At 35.7% G+C, this 23,787-nt stretch overlaps 1 protein-coding gene across 5 annotated transcripts in view; it reads left to right on the top strand.

Moving 5' to 3' along the window:
• LOC123682992 (rap1 GTPase-activating protein 1) overlaps nucleotides 1–23,787 on the top strand; it is a 514,048-nt gene that overhangs the window by 145,034 nt on the left and 345,227 nt on the right. The window lies entirely within an intron of this gene.

Raw genomic sequence — 23,787 nt, 5'->3', positions numbered from 1 at the left:
CACGTATATATTCCAGCGACCAATTATTTAAAAACGCGAACGTAATGGATATGAGAAAGCTGTATGCACAAAACATACTAATGTTCTATAGCGAGAAAAAAATTGGTATACAAACCGTAAATCACATCCACAACACAAGAAATGAGCATAAGATATACTTACCGCGAGCTAAAAAAGCAATTGGCCAGAGATATTTCGCATATATTGCTCCACGATTAATAAACATTATCCCCGACGCGCTGAAAAGTTATATGCATTCTCGCCCTTTCAAGAAAAAGCTAAAAAAATGGTTGATTTCATCTGAGAGACACACAATTTATGCCATCATTTTCCCTGAAAATATCTAAATTTCATAGGTTAATATAAGTGTATATATGTGTATGTATACGGGTTTGTTTGTGCGTGAACGAGTGTACATATGTGCGAGTACAGACAAAAACTCATAATGTGATAATGTAGTGCTCACCATATTCATCACTCAGTTGATGCGGGGTCATCGACCCTTTACTCTTTAGTTTGAAGATATTGCAAATAATGAGCTGCTACATCTCAAGGACAAGCTCCTCCGAGCTTTTTTGAGTTTCCCCAAGTTTATTTTTCCGAATTCTTCATACTTTAAGAATGTATCAGAATTATTGTCTATATTGTAGTTTTCTTGAATTGGTTAATAAACATTATTATTATATTATTATTAATATTCAAATATAAAAAAAATGATAATTCTTTATTTATTTCAGAATAATGTATTTATTCTCAAGCTAGGAGGATCAATACCATCTTTCAATCGATTTTTCTATGACGTTCAGTACAGTTATAGTATTCGAGAAAATTCTGAATGGTGGACGGAGGACCACGAACTGATTTCTTTGGAATCATTTGAAGAAAAAAAGAATTTCACCCCTCCCTGAATATTTTACGTTTTTTTACAATATTCTTGAACAACCAAAAAAAAACCCTCTAAACTATCGAAATAGGAAAAGATTCCTTTCAAATAAGTATAACAGAAATATTGTGGATCCATTACCACATCATTACTATGAAGAAAATATAGCTGAACTGTCAAAACGACCGGTTTTCGATTATTTAATACCATTAGAATGGCATTTTTGTATCTCGAATATTAATTCTTTGAAAAATATAAATTGTAGCAACCGACTGGAACACTGAGGTTGATAGCCATTTAATATACTAACTGACAAAGAACCTGCAACACCCAGAAGGAGCTATTTAATTTTTAAATTTTTTTTTGGTGAAACATAAATAGTATAGCAAGGAGTAAATTATTGAAATTTGGAGAATAAACGAAGGGTTAACAATTTTTTTTTTTTATAAATTTGTTAATAATGTGTTTGTCCACCGTGATTATCTATAAACTCCCCAACACGTCTCGGCATTGATGCAATAAGATGGCCTATCTTCTTGAGGGATACTATCCCAAGCTACCTGTACGTGATGACTTAGAGCTGCTAAAGTCCATGGAGGCTGGTGCAAATTTTCAAACCTTCTACCCATGATGTCCAAAACATGCTCTATGAGCGAAAGATCGGGGGATCTGGGCGTCCATGGCAAAAGATTCACATGGGTCGCTTCGAAAATGTTTAAACTTACTCTGGCAACTTGAGGTTGGGCATTATCTTGCTGAAATATTGAATTCTTGAGACGGTTAAGGTAAGGAGGAACATATAGTTCCACTATTTCCTGAAGGTAACACAGCGCTTCATGTTACCTCGAATGAAGACTAAAGATGATCTCCTTGTATGTGCAATAGCACCCCATACCATAACGCCTACTGTCCGGTGTACATGACGCTCAACATCAAACTGAGGTTCACGTCTTTTTCCCCCACGTCGTCTAACTCTTCTTCGGCCATCATGTCCACCCAAGGAGAATCGAAATTCATCAGAAAAGACGACCTGATGTCATTCCTCATTCCAATGTTGACGTTCTCTGCACCACTGTAATCGATGCCGGCGATGCTCAACCGTCAGAGGTAACACAAGATGGGGTCGATAATGCTGCAGTCCAAAAGACCTCATCCGGCAGTAAACCGTTCGCACAGTTACAGTAGTTCATGAGCACTGCTCATGAAAAACTTTTTGCACTGCTGAGCTGAGTTACAGGTTGGCCTTGTATTCCTAACCACTCATCAGCCAAAGATCGAGTTATCGCAAATCGGTCTCTAATGGCCTTTGACGTCTTAGACGTAGATCTTGAACTTCATTTGTGCCCCTTCGACATCCGGTGCCTAATCTTTTTCGATTTTGGATATTATCAAACCACGCTTGACAACATCTCATAACAGTAGTTGGATATCTGTTCGTACTGTTAACGATTTCCCGAAATGACAACCCCGCCTCCCGTAGACCAATAATTCGACCTCTTTCAAATTAACTTAGCTTGCGATAAAGTCCCCGTACTCGTGCTCTAGGCATTTTAACAACAATTAAACATCGACTTTGGATCTCCCCTAACAGCTGGTTTGCTGCAAAATTTAAAAAACTTGCAGAAAATGAATAGAATATTTAAGTAAGAAAAATTGTTCACATGAAAAAACCTTCACGATGTTTTGCTCCAAATTCAATCATTTATCCGTTGTTATACTATCTATGTTTTACAAAAGAAAAAAATCTTAATTTAAACGGATCCTTCTGGGTGGTCCAGTTTCTTTGTCAGTTAGTATATAATCAATAAAGTACTCTCTCTTTCCTTACATGAATACATTTTTGGTAATGTTGACTTGGGTTGTTTCCGAGGTTATTTCTTAAGCTTCGACATCTAAAGATTCTCAATACCCGTAGAAATACTATTAAAACAATGAGTTATATAGTTCAGAGAAAGGGATAAGGGATCTGTGTCTTTCTTCGGCCGATATTATGCAATTTTAGATAAAGAGTGCAGATACTGGTATCATCTATTTACCCAGGTGGGTAAAGACAACATACAGAGCAAATTCACAATGTTACTTCAGTTCTGGAAAGAAGAGGTCAATGTACTGGCTTAACACACTGAAACTTCTTATGAAGAGAGTGTTTTTGACTTGGAAAACTAATTTATAAAAGGATGAACACTGAAAACTAACAGTAAAGTGTAATGTTACATTTGGCAATCGCATGTTGGGTTCCAAATCATGCGATATATTTACCATATACAGTTGTCTTATGCCATTCGTTTTGAAATTTGAGCATGACATTCTAATCCGAATTTTTCTAAATTTTCCAAATTAATCAAAATATGGTACGCTACTGCTATAGTGTCCCGTCAGACAATGAGTGACGAATGTTGGCATCAAAACAAATGCATCAGTTACAAGGCGATTTCAGTTCCTCTTATTAATGTTCTTAGGTCTACACCAATGATAGCCACAAAAAGAGGTACTAGAAATATTCTGTCAGTTCCACCAACACTCCACATATTATGCAGGTTATCCATCCCCACACATTCCATTAAACTGTTCTGCAGACGTGTGCATCTAATCGTGAAGCGAATCTATGAACGCCATCGGCGTCTCAAGGTTGTTGGAATTTCTATAGGCGTAATATTGTGCGTTATTGGTTCAACTACCTGAGTTAGTTTGTGAGATTGCGTTGTGATTGTAGCTATTTTTGTCATCTGAAAAAATTTGGAAGAATTCCGTGTGCTGATAAAATATTGCTTTCTGAAGAGAAAAAATGCAGTTGAAGCAAAATCTTCACTTGATGAAGAGTTTCCGGGGTCTAAACGTGGTGAAATGAGCACCGGAGACGGCGAACGCAGTGGAGGCCCAAAAGAGGCTGTCACCGACAAAAAAATCAAAAAAGTTCACAAAATAATTTTGATTGACCGTAAACTGAAGTTGATCGAGATAGCAGACATTGTGAAGATATCATTAGAACGTATACATCATATCGTTCACGAATATTTGTACATGAGAAAGCTGTGTGCAAATTAGGTGCAACGCGAGCTCACAATCGATCAAAAGTGTTAATGATTCTGAGCAGTGTTTGAACCTGTTTAAATGCAATGAACCTGAATTTCTGCGTCAATATGTGACAATGGATGAAACATAGCTCCATCATTTCACTCCGGAGTCCAATCGCCAGTCAGCTGAGTAGACTGCATACGATGAACCGAATCCAAAGCGGGGAAAAACACAACAGTTAGCTAGCAAGGTTATGGCATCAGTATTCTGGGATTCGCAAGGTTCATCAACAGCGAAAAAAAAGTGCTGTTTCATCGCCGTGTCACAAATCAATGAAAACAATGGAAAAATTGCATGAATTGAACTTCGAATTGCTTCAGCGTCCACCGTATTCGCCAGATCTGGCCCCTAGCTACTTTTTTCTGTTCTCAGACCTTAAAGAATGATTGCTGGAAAGGAATTTAGCGCCAATGTAGAAGTAATCGTCGAAACTGGGGTAGGATTCTGTAACTTTCGTTATCATAGCAAACGAAAGCGATAACGTTACGAAGCGAAGCTAAGCGAATCGAATGCGGTATTCTGTAAGCGTCTTTTTCGTTATCGTTTCGTTATCTTTACGCTTTTAGTTTCGTTGTCGGAGCTTACCGACTTTACACGAAGGAACATTGGCAACGTTGCAAATAAGTAGATATTTAAGCTACTGTAGGATTCTGCAGGTTTTGACATACGAGGTACCTGAGATAATCCCTAATAAGTGCAATGAGATAAGAGTCCCTTTTATGGACTCTACCTGTAATGTCCTTTGAATAATACACAGTATTTAACTTGAGTATTGTCAGAAATTATATTTTGATTTATGACTCTCATTGGAAGTTACTTAACAAAGAGTTTCATACCATTTTAAACTGTTTAGTTTATCATTAAGAATGAATTAGCTAATTGAATACAGCACCTGAATGCAAATATTGAGTATTACAAAAAGTCTTATTTGAGCATTGGAAGAAATTCGAAATGGAACCTCGTTCAGTGGATTATAATTTAAAACCTTCATTCTTATTCCAGTTACAAAACCTACCCATACTACAAAATAAGTTCGGGGAGTCAACTAATAGTGTGTATAGGTATAAAGAAATATGCATCATGTTTTCAATGATTCAGATCATCGACGAGGAAATTTCAAGAAGAGTTCGTCTAACTCTTACAAGAGAGGAGAATAGATTTCTTCGAGATAGAAGTGATCCATTTAACTTAACGGATGAGAGATTCATAGACGTTTTCCGTTTGTCGAAATATTTAGTTCACGTTCTATTCGATGAATTGAAACCATTTATGAATAATTATTGGAGGAACACGAGAACGCCATTTGAACAGCGAATATTGATAACTCTGAGATTTTTTGCCAGTGGAAATTACCAACGCGGTATTGGACAAGAATATTTGCTAGCAGTAAGTCAACCCATGGTCAGTCGTTGTGTTAGTGAAGTGACTAAATTGATTAACCATGTATTCCAAGGAAGAATTAAATTCCCTAATGATTCTGAGAAGACCCAAAATAAAGGGAATTTTTTTGAAAAATGTGGAATACCAGGAATAATTTACCTTCAGAGCTTGATGCTATTCTTAATGATCACAAAAAACAAATGTTAAGCACTCGAAGAAAATCTGACTGGAACCTCGTTCAACAGAGAAAAGCACTTGAAGATATTTCGAAATTAAAAAGGAACCTTATCTGTCGAATCAATTGGGTACTCCACTTTCACGCATAAAAGTTGTCCTACTCCATCGTTCTTCTTTTTCTTCTTCTCTTCTTGAAGATAACTTTCATAACGCAATTTTTCAATAATTAATAGAATGAATTTCAAACTTAATATTGAGAATTGTGATATTGTGAAGCAAAACATTCAAAATAAAACCTCGAAATCGAAATCATTCAAGTGTCATAATAAGACGCTTAAGACTTGGTCACGTGGTAAAAGTAAACCAATCAAAAACGTCGTCGGACTTTTCGTAATGACAACGAAACCTAAAATGTTTCGTTATCGTCATGAGGTCGTTCTTTGCTTCGGCAAACACGACTATTGCCGAATCCCTTTACAGAATACCGAACCGAGCAAAACTGTCGTTTCGTCACGTTTTCGCTTCGCTTTGCCGTTACAGAATCCCACCACTGAAGCCTACTTTGAAGCGAAAGACAAATCGTACTACAAAAATGGTAACGAAAAGTTGGAAGATCGCTATAAACTCTATAGTGCCCTCGAAGGCAACTATGTTGAATAATAAAATCGATTTTTGCCAAAAAAATGTGTTTTACTATGGTAGGCCTGGGACTTTTCAATTGGCCTGTTAATGATCATCACTATCAGATTTGTCAATAACGCACTGTATGACGGATATCGGTTTTTTACTGACAACTTATTGATACTCACTCTGACTATTCCAGAGAAATCACAAAAAATAGTAATGAATGAAATATTACGACTTTTCATTCCTGAAGTTCATATCAATAAACTTGTTGTCTAATTGGGAATAACTTGGGTGAACACAGTAGTTGGCTTATTTTCTTAACATATAATTTCGCCACTGACACTTGACAGAAAACACATAATAACAAACTGAAGCCTTCTCTATGGTTCCCTTCAGGCCGAAGGGAATCATAGAACGTCGGAGGCTGTTCAGCTTGAACGGCACGAATTCATAATGCCACATTTCTAGCAACCTATGATTATGTTGGCTCGAAGGCCTATTCTCGACCCACACCAACGCATAACTAATAAGAGACCCACGGACCATAGAAACATATACTTTATATTAATATTAAGGCCTCAGCTGAAAGCCGGAGAAGTCCATTCACGCGAGAATATCGTTCAAAACATTGACTGATTCATTAAAGGCGATAGTACAAATGTTTTGATCTGCGAATTCAAAATTTTCATTCGAGAAATCTATTCCAGACCATTCTGAATAACATTTTGTATATATTTGCATATCTGATTTTGGTGAAACTTAACATTACATCCCATCTCGGTCATAAATATGATATTCTTGATACTTGAATATTCTTGTTCTATAGGTACTCATTGAAACTTGATGGAATCTAGGTATTATGAGTAATAACAGGCCAATTGAAGAGTCCCCGGTCTTCCATGGTAAAACACATTATTTTTCCCAAAATTCGATTTTATTATCCAACATAATTGTTTTTGAGAACGATACGGCGATTATTGCGATCTTCCAACTTTTCGATACCATTTTTGTAGTACGATTTGTCTTTCGCTTCAAAATAAGCCTCAGTTTCGGCGATTACTTCTTCATTGGCGCTAAATTTTTTTCCAGCAGGCATTCTTTTGAGGCCTGAGAACAGGAAAGTATCGCTGGGGACCAGACCTGGCGAATACGGTGGATATTGAAGCAATTCGAAGCCCAATTCATGCAGTTTTGCAATTTTTTCATTGATTTGTGGCACGGCGCATTGTCTTGATGAAGCAGCACTTTTTTTCATCAAATGGCTCCGTTTTTTAACGATTTCATCCTTAAACGATCCAATAACGCTATATAATAATTGCTGTTGATGGTCTGGCCCTTTTCGAGGAAATCAATGAATATTATACCTTGCGCATCCCAGAATACTGATGCCATAACCTTGCCAGCTGACTGTTGTGTTTTCCTCGCTTTGGATTCGGTTCATCGTGTGCAGTCCACTCAGCTGACTGCCGATTGGACTCCAGAGTGAAATGATGGAGCCATGTTTCATCCATTGTCACATATCGATGCAAAAATTTAGGTTTATTGCATTTAAACAGCTTCAACAACTGCTCAGAATCATTAACACGTTGTTGCTTTTGATCGATTGTAAGCTCGCGCGGCTTCCATTTTGCACACAGCTTTTTCATGTAAATATATTCGTGAATGATATAATGTACACGTTCATATGATTTCTTCACAATGTCTGCTATCTCGATTAACTTCACTTTACGGTCATTCAAAATTATTTCGTGAAATTTTTAGATTTTTGCGTCGGTAACAGCCTCTTTTGGGCGTCCACTGCGTTCGCCGTCTTCGGTATTCATTTCACCACGTTTAAACTTAGCATATCAGTCAATAATGGTTGATTTTTACTGTGGCTCCCCGGAAACTCTTCATCAAGCCAAGATTTTGCTTCAACTGAATTTTATTCCTTCAAAGAGCAAACTGAATTCTTTTTTTTCCATCTTTTTTCAAATAACGAAAGTAGCTACATCCACAACGCAATATCTCACAAACTAATGGTCGGACTGCTGTCAAATTTTGACACGTATCGTTTGAAGGTTGGTATTAACATATTGAGTTAATACTAGCACCACCATCCGTGCATCAGACCGGGAACTTTCAACTGGTTTGATGGTTATTATTAACTGAACATCTTTTCAATTTAATACAAGCTCCGCCATTTGGTCATCAGACTGGGGACTTTTCAAAAGGCCTTATAGATATTGCTCACATCGCCCAATTAATGATGTTGCTGTTTTTGGAAGTCTCTGAAGTGGATTGTTTTCAGGTTTTATTTTAATTCAAATTCAGCAACCCATCCTTCATTCCTCCGTTCATATTGAGACTATACCAACATAACAAAAAAAAATAGACTAGTAACAACGTCCTCTCTCATAGAACCGCAAAACTTATCGAACAACCCATGTAATTCTGAAAGACCTGAAACGAACCCAAAACGAGCATAGCTTCTTGTCATGAGTTAAACAATCGCAATCGATCAGCAAAACTACCTTTCCGAATGATTCATCAAAAATCGACCCCTTGTGTGGAGATTGATGAGGTCTCGTTAATCGGATTCAATTATTCGATACAGAAAAGGGCCTTCGAAATACGAACGCCGAATGCTAACACATGTCGCAGCGCATTGTTATGCCGATTTTGGCAATAATTGAAATCGCCCTACCGTACTGATTCGACTTCATAAGTATGGATAATGTAGCACCAGTAGCTACAGCTGAATCCACAATTCGATTTTAATTACGAAGGGTTAGGTTTACTCGTCCGTCTTTTGGGGTGTCACATAGTTTCGTTCGTTATTAGATTCCTAAATGTCACTTGAAAATTTGTTGTTTAGTGATTTTATTTTTGCGACAATTTCATTCACGAAGAAATAGCTCAAGAATATTGTTTCAATGCAAGAACATTTCGATATCAAGGACGCAGAAGAACTTAATAAAAAAAATCTTTTAATATTGTCAAAATGAACTTCCAGCCTATAAAAAGTTATCTATAGTATACCTCTTCGATACAAATAAGATGTTTGAAACACTGGTGTGGTCACTTATCCTTGAAAAACCTTTGTAGGGATGTTTTTAGGGAAAGAATACTGACGATAACATCAATGTTTATACTTACCTGTGTTAACTTTGTTCACAACAAACAGGACAAATTTATCAGAAATTTTGACTATCATCGATATAACACTCGTGAAAAGGACAACTTCTCTATTCCTTATGCCAGGATAAAGAAAACCCAACAAGGTCCCAATCATACTTGCCTCAAACTATATAATAGGCTTCCAAATAATTTCAAACAGCTTGGTGCATCGGTATTTAATAGGAGAGTGAAGGAGTTACTTTTAGAAAAGACTATATACAAGCTGAGCGAATTTTTAAGTTAACTGTGACATCGTACCCAAATTTTGTGTTATTTAATTTTGAATATGTGTATGACTACTTATTATTGTATTTTATGATGTTTTCACATTCATTTGACAAGCCATGTATTTTTTGATGGTAATAATTTGTTCATGAATTTTTTTTTACTGTATCATGTACAAATAAAAATGCTAAAAAATGCTATACCACTTGACTATCTCGTGATCTTCCAAAGTTCTACTACTCCTGTCCCCTCAGCGTTTTTGAGATCTCATAAACGTTCCTCTGATTTACTGAATACAGTATATCAGAGGAACGTATTTCGGATTCTTGCATGCGGTAAAAAATATTTTATCTACTCCTATTGAATTATAAACTCATTATTCAACTGCTTTTGAGCAATTAATAGTATCTATTAACAAACAGCGTGATTTATAATAACTCACTACTATAACTCACTATTATAAATCGGAAAATATGGATCTGTGCTTCTATACTTCTCTGCTTCTATTCAATTGGCCGAAAGGGAACATTCCATTATTGTTATTGAGGGGAGGAATGTCCGAGGGAATGTCACTTTTGACGTTTTCAAATTAAGTTGATATCTAATAATTGTGAATGTTTTGCTGAAAACGATTAATTCAGGTAGTGAAGATGAAATATTATATAGGTATACATTTCCAAAAGACAAACAGCTAATGTTACCATACAGAATTAATTGCCCGAAAAAATATAAAGGAGTTTGAAAAAATTTTCAAGATTGGTGTAGCAGTAAGATCATTAAGTCATCGTTTACAGGGAATATTTTTTGGTATATTTAAATGCATTTTTATAGGCAATTATTAAGGTTTTTCAATAAATGTCTATGTCTGTACTCTGTATTGGATTCGAGCTAGCCGAAGCTAGTTCGATTGTGATTGGTAGCACTAAGTTTCCATCTCTCTTGTACGGGATCGAGCACATTATGTTTATTTCCCGTTCCTTCTGTCTTTATTCTAAGTCTGTATTTTTTTCTTAGTATTTATTGATATAGTCGTAGATAAAGTATAGTATTCAACTTGCGGTAATGGTCATAACTCACTTAATGAATTACAGCCCTCGCCTGCGGCTCATGCTGCAAACTTCATCTGCGTGAGTTTTGACCTACATTACCGCTCGTTGAATAATATACTATTACCGCATGCTTTATTTTTAGTTTTAGAAAAAAAGCATTTTCAGTCTTCGACAAGACTTTTTGTATGATGTTGTTATGTCAAACTTCATAACAAAATAAATGTTGGGAAAGTTATATCATGCATATTTTAAGTTTTCAAAAAATATCATCTAATTCTTTTTTTTCCATTCCAAAACAATTGATAATAAAGATCTTTTCGCAATAACGAACTCTTTGAAATAGTAATAGTGAAAACCTCATTCAAATCGATGGTATCAAGCCTAAAACGAAGCGCACTAATTTTTGAACTGATCGCTGAATCAGTATAGACTCCTCTTAAGATTAGTGTGATTTAAAGGGACCATCCTTCTTGGATTTTAATGGCATTGGGTACATTCCACTTGATTTCTGCATCGTTGAAAGTCTTTCAACTTTTTACAGAACAAATGAGAATTTTGAAATGATGCCGTTTATTGATCTATTCTTTGTATAGTGCCATCCTAAGGAAAAAAAGGTATCCATACCGTCTACCGAGCCGAGTTTAAGATAATTCTGGGACTCTCTCGGAATGGGTCCCTTTTCCCTTATCTTCCTTAAGGTGGCGCTGTACAAAGAATTGACTAATAAACGGCATCATTTTAAAATTTTCATGTATTCTGTTGAAAGTTGATCGACTTTTGATTTGACCTCAAACCGACGAACAAGGTTTGGCATATTGCCGAAATTGTCATCAAAAAAGCTATCTAATGATGTAATAATATACTGGGTGTGCCATTTTAAATAAGGAAGTAGTGTTCTGTTTCTGGTATAACCGGAAGTTGTAGAGATCTGAAAATTTTTTTTTGGAAGAAATATCATTGTCTCAAACCCCAATATGCAAATTCTCAGCTCAAAATTATGATTAGTTTTCCATCCCGTTGAATCACCCTGTATAATTAGGTGTACGGTTCTTTGGTTTCCAAGGGCGCAAGATGCGCATGAATGACGAGCTCCTGAAGCCAAGTCAGAGAATTCTAGAATTTCTGTGAACTAGGTTCATCATGGAGTATATTGCCTACAGTTAACTTGTAATTAATGTTTTGGCTAATGGTAATGGCCATTTCAGGTTCATCAGCAACACTTTCACGAAATGAATCAATGCGTCTCAGTGAAAGAAGTCTTGTATATCTGCATGTAAAATTCTTGAAGAATTTATACAGAGACGGATTTTGGTTGCCAATAACAGACTTTGAAATAATATCAATTCTCCTGAAATTTTCACAGTTTTTCTTTCGGAATGTGTAGCATCCAAGTTTCGAATTTTCTCTGAAACATAATAGACCTTTTTTATGTTTTTTGTTACATATACGAAATTAATTTCATACTAGTTAGAGCAGGAGTTTCTTTGAAATGTTGGGTATTTTCTTCACGAAATTTTGCTTCAAGCTTGAAATTATTTTCGTCTGTTCACGTATAGATGTTTCCTATAGAAAAAAAAAGCATTAAATATGGGAATCATTGTTTGCCTTCGTCTTCATTTGAGCAGAAATGACGTGAAAGCGGTCGCAACAATGAACAATTGTAGGAATTGAAAATATCGTTAAGTTGTTAGAGTTTTGATAAAATCTTCAAAATCCTGAAACTCAAAAGTTGAGAAGGATTATCACCACGTGGCTTTTCGCATGTCAGTTAACTTTGGTACCTATTCATTTCCCCTCTGACGCTCCTGAAATGACCAAACATCGTTCGGTGAAAGAAGTTGTACAGTGCATTACATTTTGGGGTGAGACAGCCAGGTTTCTCGCTTGTTATTTAAGATAGAGCCTTGCGGTTTTCACGTTCCTTCCCTACTTTTTCGTGAAACTCAAGTTGGTCTAATCAGATTATGCATAACTGTTTCAGTTCAAGAGATACAGGGTGATTTTGGAAATTGATACTTTTCGGACCCCTCCTTTATCTCTGAAGTTAGTAGAAATAATGCTGAGCTGAAAACTACGTCTGAATCAGAATTCTGCGTAGAATCCAGTGGCGTACTCAATATTTTTTTTCGGGGTATGGTTTTGAAGATTCAACACAAACCTATATTTTTTTCAATGGAACACCATGTATATTATTACTTCGTTGAATTTTTTTTCCCTTCAAAATGATGTATGATACTATGTAGGTAGGATGTTCAGAAATGTAAAAAAAAAAATTATAAAAAAATTATTATAATTTTTTGTAAATGGGCCATGAATTTTTTATGTTTCGATAAGAGGATTATTGCTTTTGATTTTTAAAAGTAGTAGGTCATTGATGATACAAACATTCTTGTTGTTAATATGGCTACTATGCATTTGGGAGCATTGTTTTATCAAGAAGGCATTGGAGGGAAAAAAACCAATCTGATATAGCTATCATCGCTATGAATTATTGTTGTTATTATTGATTCTTCTTTCATATGGGAAATCCATTGTTCATTAACAAAAAATCATCATTATTTGATGTTTTAGCGTTTTTTAACATTTCTGAACATCCTATCTACATGGTATCATATATAGATTTGAAGGGAAAAAAATAACGAATTCAACGAAGTTATAATATACATGGTGTTCCATTGAAAAAAATATAGGTTTGTGTTGAATCTTCAAAACCATACCGCGAAAAAAAAATTTGAGTACGCCACTGGATTCTACGCAGAATTCTGATTCGGACGTAGTTTTTACCTCAGCATTATTTCTAATAATTTCGGAGATAAAGGAGGGGTCCGAAAAGTATCAATTTCCAAAATCACCCTGTATCTCTTGAACGGAAACAGTTGTGCAAAATCTGATTAGACAAACTTGAGTTTCACGAAAAAGTTGGACAGGAACTTGAAAACCGCAAGCCTCTATCTTAAATAACAAGCGAGAAACCTGGCTGTCTCACCCAAAATGGGATGCACTGTACATTCACCTTATCTTCTTTCTCTTTTCGAATCAAATATGTAGAGGGCAGCACTGCACGACAGTCGATGATTTTTTTTTTCAAAATTATAGTTTTACCCCTTCCGTAATGATTTATGATAAGTTTTTTCACAAATACTTGAAAAATATATCAATGCTTTGTACTATGTAGATATCATCACCTTTTTTGCAGAAAACAAAGAGCCACCAAAATTTGTTTTTATTCTCAAATTAAAAATATTTACTTAACAATTTTGATTATGGTGTGAGGAAATTATGTGGAAACCTTAAAAATCGGTGATTTGTTAGAAGAAATATCTCTTATTTTGAACTGAGCAGCCACTTGGTGTTCCCTCTTAAGAATAAAAGGATCAGGAGACATATGTTTTTAGGAAGTTTTCTTTTGAAAGCATCCTAGAGATCAACACCCTCAAGAATCAGCATATTATTTTACAACATCCTGTATATTCAGTATTTGTATTAATTATTAATGAATCAGTTGATTTTCTCATTGATTCAACGCAATTTGATTTTCAAGGCAGCTAAAACAGAAATTTCAAATCCTTTGAAAATCCATAGGAACTTCGTTCGCGTTGTTCAAGTTGCCCCCGAATTTTAATTTTACAACTGCTTAAGACTGCAGAACAACTGAATGCCCTTTTGTGTTGCTCATTAATTCTGAATAATTCCACACCTTCAACCCCAAATTCAGATTATTCCAGGCTTTGTGTCCTCACGATCCGAGATCCGAACAATCTGGTCCCAATTGATTTCATTAGTTCTGAGAGTCCCTAGGGGAAAATTGGATAAAACGCGATTTAAATACTGGAAATATTTTATACGAGAGTTCTAGGGGTAAAGTTCTTGCAGAATAATTACAAGAAATGTCCAATCACACAGACAGTCTACTCATTAAGGATCCTTGTCCCGTGAGTGAAATGGCCTAAATATATAGGGACGCTTGATCGATCGTCCTAATGACAAAGAAAATACAGGATGTGATCGGTCGAAATGAAAGAAGCAGGCTTTATTTGGTGGGGTGCTTTTTCCCATCGTTTGGCTCCCCAAACTTCTCCTTGTGGTTCTTGCATTTTTTGTATTAATTTCTTCCTCTGCGTTTTCTTTATACTCCTTCACGATTGTTTTAGGCACAAAATGGGAGTTTTATAGGAGCTCTATACAAGCTGTTTGCCATAAGGATAGATTGCTAGAGAAATCTATCGTGAGTTTTTTTTCACTTCCCGCACTTTCGATAAAATATAAATGTATTATATCAATTCCAAATACCTAATTAATTTTACCAGTCGTTATTCTCCTATTTATTCTTTGTAATGTAAAGAGTTCAGAAATCGAATGAAAAAATTCGTAAAAAATTTGCTATAAACATGGGTTGTGATACCGTATTGATTCTTCAAGCTAGTGATTACGACCCATGAACTTTTAAGGCAATGACTGGAATTTCTAAAAATTCATATAATACATATAATAAATCATGAAAGCATAGTATAAGGAATATTTCCTTATACTATGGTAATACTATGGTTCTACATATGAAATATTTTATCTACGATTCCTTCATTTTTGAGTCAGTCGACCACTGAATTCGCTGCATTTGCCTTACGTAATGAAACTCATTACACAACTTAAATTTTATTGCGTAACGCATTTTACTATACTTGTGTGATAACGCATCATTACTATATTGCTGTGCTTACATAACTCGTGCTACGCACTCGTTTGCAACTTACACACTCATATAGTAATGATGTATTTATCCTCCAAGGCTTTATTTAACTGATTTATCCCATTTGGAGAAAAATACCACTAATTCATATGAACGATATTTCAAAAATTTCATTCTACTTTCTTTATGAACATATAGAATTAATAAAATTGAGACCAATTTTCAAAGTGATATAATAGAATGCTGTTGCAAAACAATATCATTTTAGTATGACTTCAAATGACTTTGACGGTAACATATAATATAGATAGCATAAAATGGACAAATCTTCTGAGTTTAGTCCTTCAACAGCATCCCAGGAAAGACGAGCAGATTAGTACAACGTTACTTCTAATAGGCTCCAAACCTTGAATGATTATTATTCCACATGAAACTGCAAAATGAGCAATCATGGACAGAATGAAAGGTAAAAATATTTGGATTCCAGAAATTATAAGCTTCGGAAGAATTGAAAGACTGAGTAAAATAGAGCTTCATTCAAAAACTGGAGGGATTATTATTTGCGCTGAATATCCTGCAAAAAATCTATGAAAAAACCCCTTGTAGATTGTAGAGTTAAGAGGAATGTCATTCCACTGTGACCTTCTGGTGTATTGTGCTCCTATAACAGCTGTTCCAGCCATTAGTCGGAGTAATCTACAGCTTGCCTCCAGTACTAGAGTTCTGATCAACTCCTGTATCTGAGATGCTTCAAGGAGGTTACTTCCTCACTCTTACAAGTCTCTTGTCCAAAGCATTTGTTGCGTTGTCTAGCAATATGGCGAGGCGTTCCGTCACCATATGATCCGTAGTTTCTTCTTTCCCTCCTTGGAATCTACACTCGTCGTAAGGTGTAGCATATTCTTGCTAAGATCTGGATACTTCTTGAATAACGCAGTATCAAAGTTTCGAAGCAGCTTTTCAAAATGATACAACTCAGGAAGACCTCTTTCGGTTTTTGCTGCTCTCGGATCTTCTTTTTGTTTAAGGACTGAGATTTTATTCCCTACTCTATTTTAATTTCTCTTATTTCCTACTGTTGTCTGATCGGGAGACTTTCCCCCCTTCTACTCCCTACTTTTTTCTTCTATTTGGTTCTTTGAAAGAGGTATTTCATCTTATCTGTCATTCATATTTTGATTTGTAGTATTTTTCTTACTTCCTCATTTTCATACTCCTTCAGCGTATATATTGTCTTCTTTCTTTGTTAAGTTCCTCAATATTTCAATTTTCAGTTCTTCTCTGATTTGTGGGTTGGTTATATACCATGGGGGTGCCAACCGCTATTCTGATTACTGTATTTAGCGTGCTTTGCAACTGCTCCTTATTATTGTCTTTCGTATTATACCAGGTTACTCCTGCATACGTAATGCTTAGTATTACCACTATTTTTTATATCTTCACCTTGTTTTCTAAGGAAAGTTTACGTTTAGGGTTGAGCAGCGGATAAAGTCTCCCGTGCAATTGCCTTGCCGTTTTTTTGTTTTCTTCTATCTGTTTGTTAAAATTCATTTTTTCATCTAGTATTACTCCCAGATATTTTGCTTCCTTTATCCATTCTATCGTCTGATGTTTCATTTTGTCCTTCCTGCTTTCTCTTTCTTTACTGTTGTTTCTCCGAAGTAGATTGCAACTGTTTCTGATGTATTCACTTTGAATCTCCATTTCTTGAAGTATTCCTTCAGTTTATCCAGGTCTATCTGTAATTGCCTAGTAATTATTTTCCGAATTCTACTGTGATAGTATATGCCAGTGTCATCTACAAAATCTTGCATCTATTCATTTTGGTATGTCTGCCACGTATGAGTTGAACAGCAGCGGTCCTATCACCGATTCTTGGGGAACTCCGGTTTCAATTTTTCTTATTGTCGACCTGGAACTATCGAGATTCACTCTAAATTTTGTATTTATCAGGTACGATTGTATTTATCTCGTAAGTTTGATAGGAAATTTCATTTATTTCATATTGTATATTAGACCTTGAAGAATATTGCACCAGTATCTGTAGAGATGTTCATTAGCTCCTTAATATTTTCCGTTAGTTGTACCAGTTGATGAATCGTTGTTTTTTTTCCTTCTCCTGAAACTCTTATATGTACATTTGCCTATACCACAGAAAGGCGAAAGGAGTTTGTGCTCTTTTTCTGCAGAGTGTGTTTGCCTCTTCATTTCCTTCAATTCTCGAGTGGCTGGGAATCCAGACTAAACAGACTTTATTCTACATGCTTATTTCTTTGAGTATTCTTCGGCACTCCAATGGAAAAGACCACTCACAACAAAAATAAGAAAATAATGCATCGTTTTATCCTCAAAATAATCAGTAAATTTTAATGAATACGGCTTAACGGACTAAACTACTGATCTTTTTGCAATCATCGCAAAATGGACATATTTGTCTTGCTGAGCCGCAAAAAATGTCGATGAGACTCATCTCATCGACATGATTCATATCCGGCAATCCCAATGATACACAATAACGTCCAAATTATAAACGACCACTCTGTTTCGCAGCCCGGGTATCGGAAACACGCCAATAAACTTAACGAATCGTCCATTTTTATTGCGGCTTATCGGTTTTCATTATATGCTATTGTTTCCTCTTCTCCCAAATTACCGCGATAAATCTGCGTGATTTAAGGGAACGTCCCGAGGGAAAGCTGCAGAAGCCCGGGAGACGGGGCGGGGAGAGGTAGATCTGACGCGAAAAAATCGCCCCAGCGTAACGTTGAGAAATTTCGGAAAAGGGCGCAGAGTGCGTTATTTATACACCACATGTTTCGGGAAATTAAGCATCGTAAATTTTTCCTGGAGTTTTCAGAAATACGCAAGCTGCGTTCGGGATTAGAAGTGGCATAGACGACATGTTTATGAAGACCTAAATCTTTCTTGTCTTGGAAAAAATGTATCGTTATGTTAATTCAGACAGCTTGAGCTACTGTTCCCTTTGTAATAAGTATAAAAGAAGTTACGATCTTATGGAATCTTAGAAGAAACATGATGCTTGAATATTTGAAAGAGAAAAAATGGGCATTCAACTTTCCTCTTGTTCGCAGTCCTGCGTTTACTATGTTGTGAATAATGGAAAATGCATTTAAGGACATACCCTAGAGAGCGTTACTAGAGTTGACCCATGAGTGGGTTTACTCCCTTTATGAAAAAACAGAATCTTTCGATTGTTTATAAAATATTTTCTTTTTAAATTGTTACATCCATTTTTATCAATTTCCTTTGATCAATAGGAGGTTATGTCCCCAATTACCTGCTCCTCGTTACTGCTTTGTGCATAACATAAATAATACATTTTCCGGAAATAATCTTTCAATGAAAAAAAAAATGTAGCTAGATGAGTCTAGTTATATTTTGTAATCAGTTCAAATGTAAAAACCTAATGAAGTAGCAGTGCAGAGGAACAACTGTCGTAATATTATGATTTTTCGAAATTAAATACTAGATACTATGGTACAATTTTGTAGATATTGGGTTCATTATTTTTTATTTGAAATTATTTAATTGATTAATCAAGTACATCAAATATTCATCATATTTTTGTTTTTGTTGATAATGATGAGTAAATAGAATTGATAGTTGGCAAAACTATACACCTCAATAATAGGTATAAGTTTAATAAAAAAAATTGTACAACTGCTATAAAAAGAGACACTTTTAATGACACAGGCACAGGCTCCTCGAGTTGGAACTTGACAAAGTCATCCCACAACACCCCCGAACAACCTGTAGAAGTTTCATTAAGTTCGGATTTTTTTCCAGCAGACCCACCTTTTTTGTAGTTGTCTACTGGACTAAAACATCACTTTTAACACTTATATCATAAATAACTATTTTGTCCGTGAGAAAAAACTATCTATAACACATCATTGAGCCCATCTGAATAATAATATTTTATTTTTTTGTTTCAGGTAAGTCGTACAAAAGATATTGGTGAGTTACTCGCGAGAACGAAGTGAATATAAGGCCAATTGAAAAGTTCCCGGTCTGATGCACAGATGGCGGTGCTAGTATTCAATCCATATAATTTTTAGTTAGTACCAACCTTCAAACGATGCGTGTTAAAATTTCACAGCAGTCCGACCATTAGTTTGTGAGATATTGCGTTGTGAGTGTAGCTACTTTTGTTATTTGAAAAAAGATGGAAAAAAAATAATTTCGCGTGCTGATAAAATATTGCTCTTTGAAGGGAGAAAATACAGTTGAAGCAAAATCTTGGCTTGATGAACAGTTTCAGGGGTCTGCGCCAGGAAAATCGACCATTATTGATTGGTATGCTAAGTTTAAACGTGGTGAAATGAGCAGCGAAGACGGCAAACGCAGTAGACGCCCAAAAGAGGCTGCCACCGACGACAAAAAATAAAAAAAATTCACAAAATAATTTTGAATTACCGTAAAGTGAATGATCGAGATAGCAAACATTGTGAAGATATTGGTTCTTGAGAAAGCTGCATGCAAAATGGGTGCCACGCGAGCTCACTATCAATCAAAATCAACAATGTGTTAATGATTCTGAGCAGTGTTCGAAGCTGTTTAAGTGCAATTACCTGAATTATTGCGTCGATATGTGACAATGGATGAAACATGGCTCCATCATTCCACTCCGGAGTCCAATCGACAGTCAGCTGAGTGGACTGCATATGATGAACCGAATACAAAGCGAGGAAAAACACCACAGTCACCTGGCAAGGTTATGGCATCGGTATTCTGGGTTGCGCATAATTGCGTATAATATTCATTGGTTATCTCGAAAAGGACCAGACCATCAACAGCGATTATTATTGTATAGCGTTATTAGATTGCTCAAAGGATGAAATCGTTAAAAAACGGCCTAATTTGAAAAAAAGCGCTATTTCATCAAGACAATTCCGCGTGTCACAAATCAATTAAAACAATTATATATTTCCCAACCATTCTGAATAACTTTGATTTCGTGCCTGTCTCTAACTCTATTCATAACTATAGGCCTAACGGAAGGGGGTGTTATTGGTAGAAACAACCCCCAGACAAAATTTGAGAACACACATCATTAAATATGATGGTGAAAATCATCAGAGAACGCCTATATTCTTATAATATTTTGGATCGCGATCTATAAATTGAGGATCACGATGGACTATCAGGAAGTTAACTATGCATATTGCATTTTCATAATTAACAATCAGATCCAGTAGTGTAATTTTACATTTAATGAGTCAATAAAATGCTTATTGAAGGGAGAAAGTTCTCAATTTGCGAACATTTTTATCCTAGAGGTTATTTCACCAATGTTTGAAGGAAATGTATTGTTAGTTGCCTACAATTACGTTCGAGAGATCTTAATTGTTGATTGCGAATAATGGAATAATAGCAGTCAATTTTTGAATTTAACTATTTGGGTATGGCTTTCGCATTAGAAAATGTTGTAGTTAATATATCACTATAAAAAATCAAGGTTTCAAGTTTAACTTATATCCTTTCGATTGAGGCATAATTAATTCATGGTTGCGAAATTCGAGGAGTTAAAAAGTATATATATAAAATGTTAACCAATGTAACCTATTCTGTGCGAATAGAATCCTTAATCAGGAGGCGGACTAACAGGCCAATTGAAAAGTCCCCGGTCTACCATAGTATAACACCTTTTTTTGGCAAAATTCGATTTTATTATTCAACATAGTTGCCTTCGAGGGCGATACAGCGATCTTCCAACTTTTCGATACCATTTTTGCAGTACGATTTGTCTTTTGCTTCAAAATAGGCCTCAGTTTCGGCGACTACTTCTTTTTTGGCGCTAAATTTTTTTCTTTTGAGGTCTGAGAACAGGAAAAAGTCGCTGGGGGCCAGATCTGATGAATACGGTGGATGCAGAAGCAATTCGAAGCCCAATTCATGCAATTTTGCTATTGTTTTCATTGATTTGTGACACGGCGCATTGTCTTGATGGAACAGCACCTTTTTTTTTCTTCAAATGGGGCCGTTTTTAAACTATATCATCCTTCAAACGATCCAAAAACGCTATATAATAATCGCTGTTGATGGACTGGCCCTTTTGGAGGTAATCAATGAATATTATACCTTGCGCATCACAGAATACTAATGCTATAACCTTGCCAGCGGACTGTTGTGATTTTCCTCGCATTGGATTCGGTTCATTGTGTGCAGTCCACTCAGCTGACTGTCGATTTGACTCCGGCCATGTTTTTTCCATTGTTATCGTTGAAAAAATTCAGGTTTTTTGCACTTAAACAGCTTCAAACACTGCTCAGAATCATTAACACATTGTTGTTTTTAATCAATTGTGAGCTCGCGCGGTACCCAGTTTGCACATGCTTTCTCATGTACAAATATTCGTGAATGTACACATGTACACGTTCAGATGATATCTTTACAATGTCTGCTATCTCGATCAACTTCACTTTACGGGCATTCAAAATTATTTTGTGAACTTTTTTAATTTTTCGTCGGTGGCAGCCTCTTTTGGGCTTCCACTGCGTTCGCTGTCTTCGGTGCTCATTTCACCACGTTTAAACTTAGCAACCATCATGATCATTATGGGAGGTTTGATTCACGTTCAGATTTTTCGCCTTGGTTCTTCATTGAAGGCGTAATCGCGTGAAGTGCCTCTATGAGTTTGAAAATAATGTCAGTAACAAATCAAGCAATCGCTTCACTAACTTCACAAACAAGATTTTTTATGCTTAAAATTTGTTTTCTAGACATTCGATGTAAGAATTTTCATAACAAACGTAAGGCTTTATTTCTTTATCAACAAAAATTTTCTTATTATTGCCTCTACCTTATTTCCTATTGTATCAAATCTCCCTTTCAGTGTATCAAGCCTTTCATGTATAGGGAGGTTTGAGACACTTTGCACCTAAAATTTCAAGAACTCATAATCAAGGTTGAAATTTTCATTTATAAATATTCAACTACGTAGTGGCAAAGAGGACAGGGGAAATACGAATACCAGTGATGAATTTTCATTTATTAAATATTGCTAAACGTTTAAGCGAAGTCCTTGAATTTCGCTCTGACTTAAATGGAATGGTAGGTAAATGTTAAACACAAATTTTTCAATAACAAATTTGTAAAAAATGTATCGACCCTCCCCAGTCTCCCCTATTTCTTTGCTAAAATTTTGTCATAACCTAACGGAAATTCTCAACCTCCTGGGACTATTCGACGATAGGAGGGGATATCGACCTGAAGATCAATCCTGTATTCAATTTCGAAACGCATCATTGCAACATGAAACCGTTTCCGTGTCTGCGCGGCCCTATTGTAAACGCCCTCTTCAATCAAGACCGGGAACTCGATTTTTTTTCGATTTTCTCAATCGAGAGATGCCATACATTCCGCCATCAATTTTCCCGCCCTTACGCCCTTGTGAGGGGTCGTCAATTTGAACTCCAAAGACGACAATGCACAAAAAAAATATTTACGATAAACGATAAAGGTTTCAGGAAATTTCGATATACAGGGTGCTTCCCAATTGAATGTCAATATTTATAGGGGTGAATTTCGGTCCCATTTTAAGAAACTTCACATGGACATGATGTCCTAAACGTCTTACCTTTTCAGATACAGGGTGGTAAATTTTTCAAATATAAATCATTTTTTATTAATATCTACAGTACTACAGATATTTTGATGTAATTGGTCATACATGTACCACATCAATCAAGAGGCATTTTTTAATGTATCACTGTTTTTTATTTTTACCAGTGGCGTTCGTACGTAATTTGACCTGCCTATTTTGGCAGACATTGATAGGACGCCACAGATTTTTCCTGAAATAAAAATTATTTTTGAAATTCCTAATCATTTCTTACCAAAGTTGATCACTTGACTTTTTTCAATCTGATGCACAGTTTTCGCTTAACAAAATAAAAACCGTGTCTCTGCATGATCATAACAATATCGTTAATACATACATATGACAATATCATCATGCAGAGAGATTTTATCTCTCCGTCGGACTAAAAAAATTCAAGAGATCAAATTTGCTCATAATTGAATACAGATTTAATTTTTTTTCATTTTTGAAAACTTTACCAGCCCGTATCTCAAAAGGTGAGACGTTTATGACGTAAGACGTTTTTTCCTAATGACAACCATGCAGAAGGCAACATATAAATAACTAAATTGATAATGCAAAGTGGATTGCAATGTGTTGGTTTATAATAGGAAGGAATATCATTATTCCTTGCTTCAGAAACCATTCAGTTTACGATGAATTAGCTCAACGTGACTCCTAGACTAGTGTTCATTTGTTTTACTAGGCAAACGGATGATTAACATGAATAAGAATGGACAGTTCTAATTATTCAGGTTTGAGTGAAAAGATATCAATATCTGCATTTATAGGATGTTGTGCATTGAATGCATTCAACGAGGTCTAGGGTAATTCATACCGGGGGTGAAATGACTGCATATATGAATGGAAACTGTGAGGTAATAATAATAATGAAATTTTCATACGAATGCAAGGCCAGTCT

This window comes from Harmonia axyridis, chromosome 6 (genome assembly GCF_914767665.1).
Source record: "Harmonia axyridis chromosome 6, icHarAxyr1.1, whole genome shotgun sequence".
NCBI classification, from domain to species: Eukaryota; Metazoa; Arthropoda; class Insecta; order Coleoptera; family Coccinellidae; genus Harmonia; species Harmonia axyridis.
This window is presented reverse-complemented; position numbering and strand designations above follow the sequence as displayed.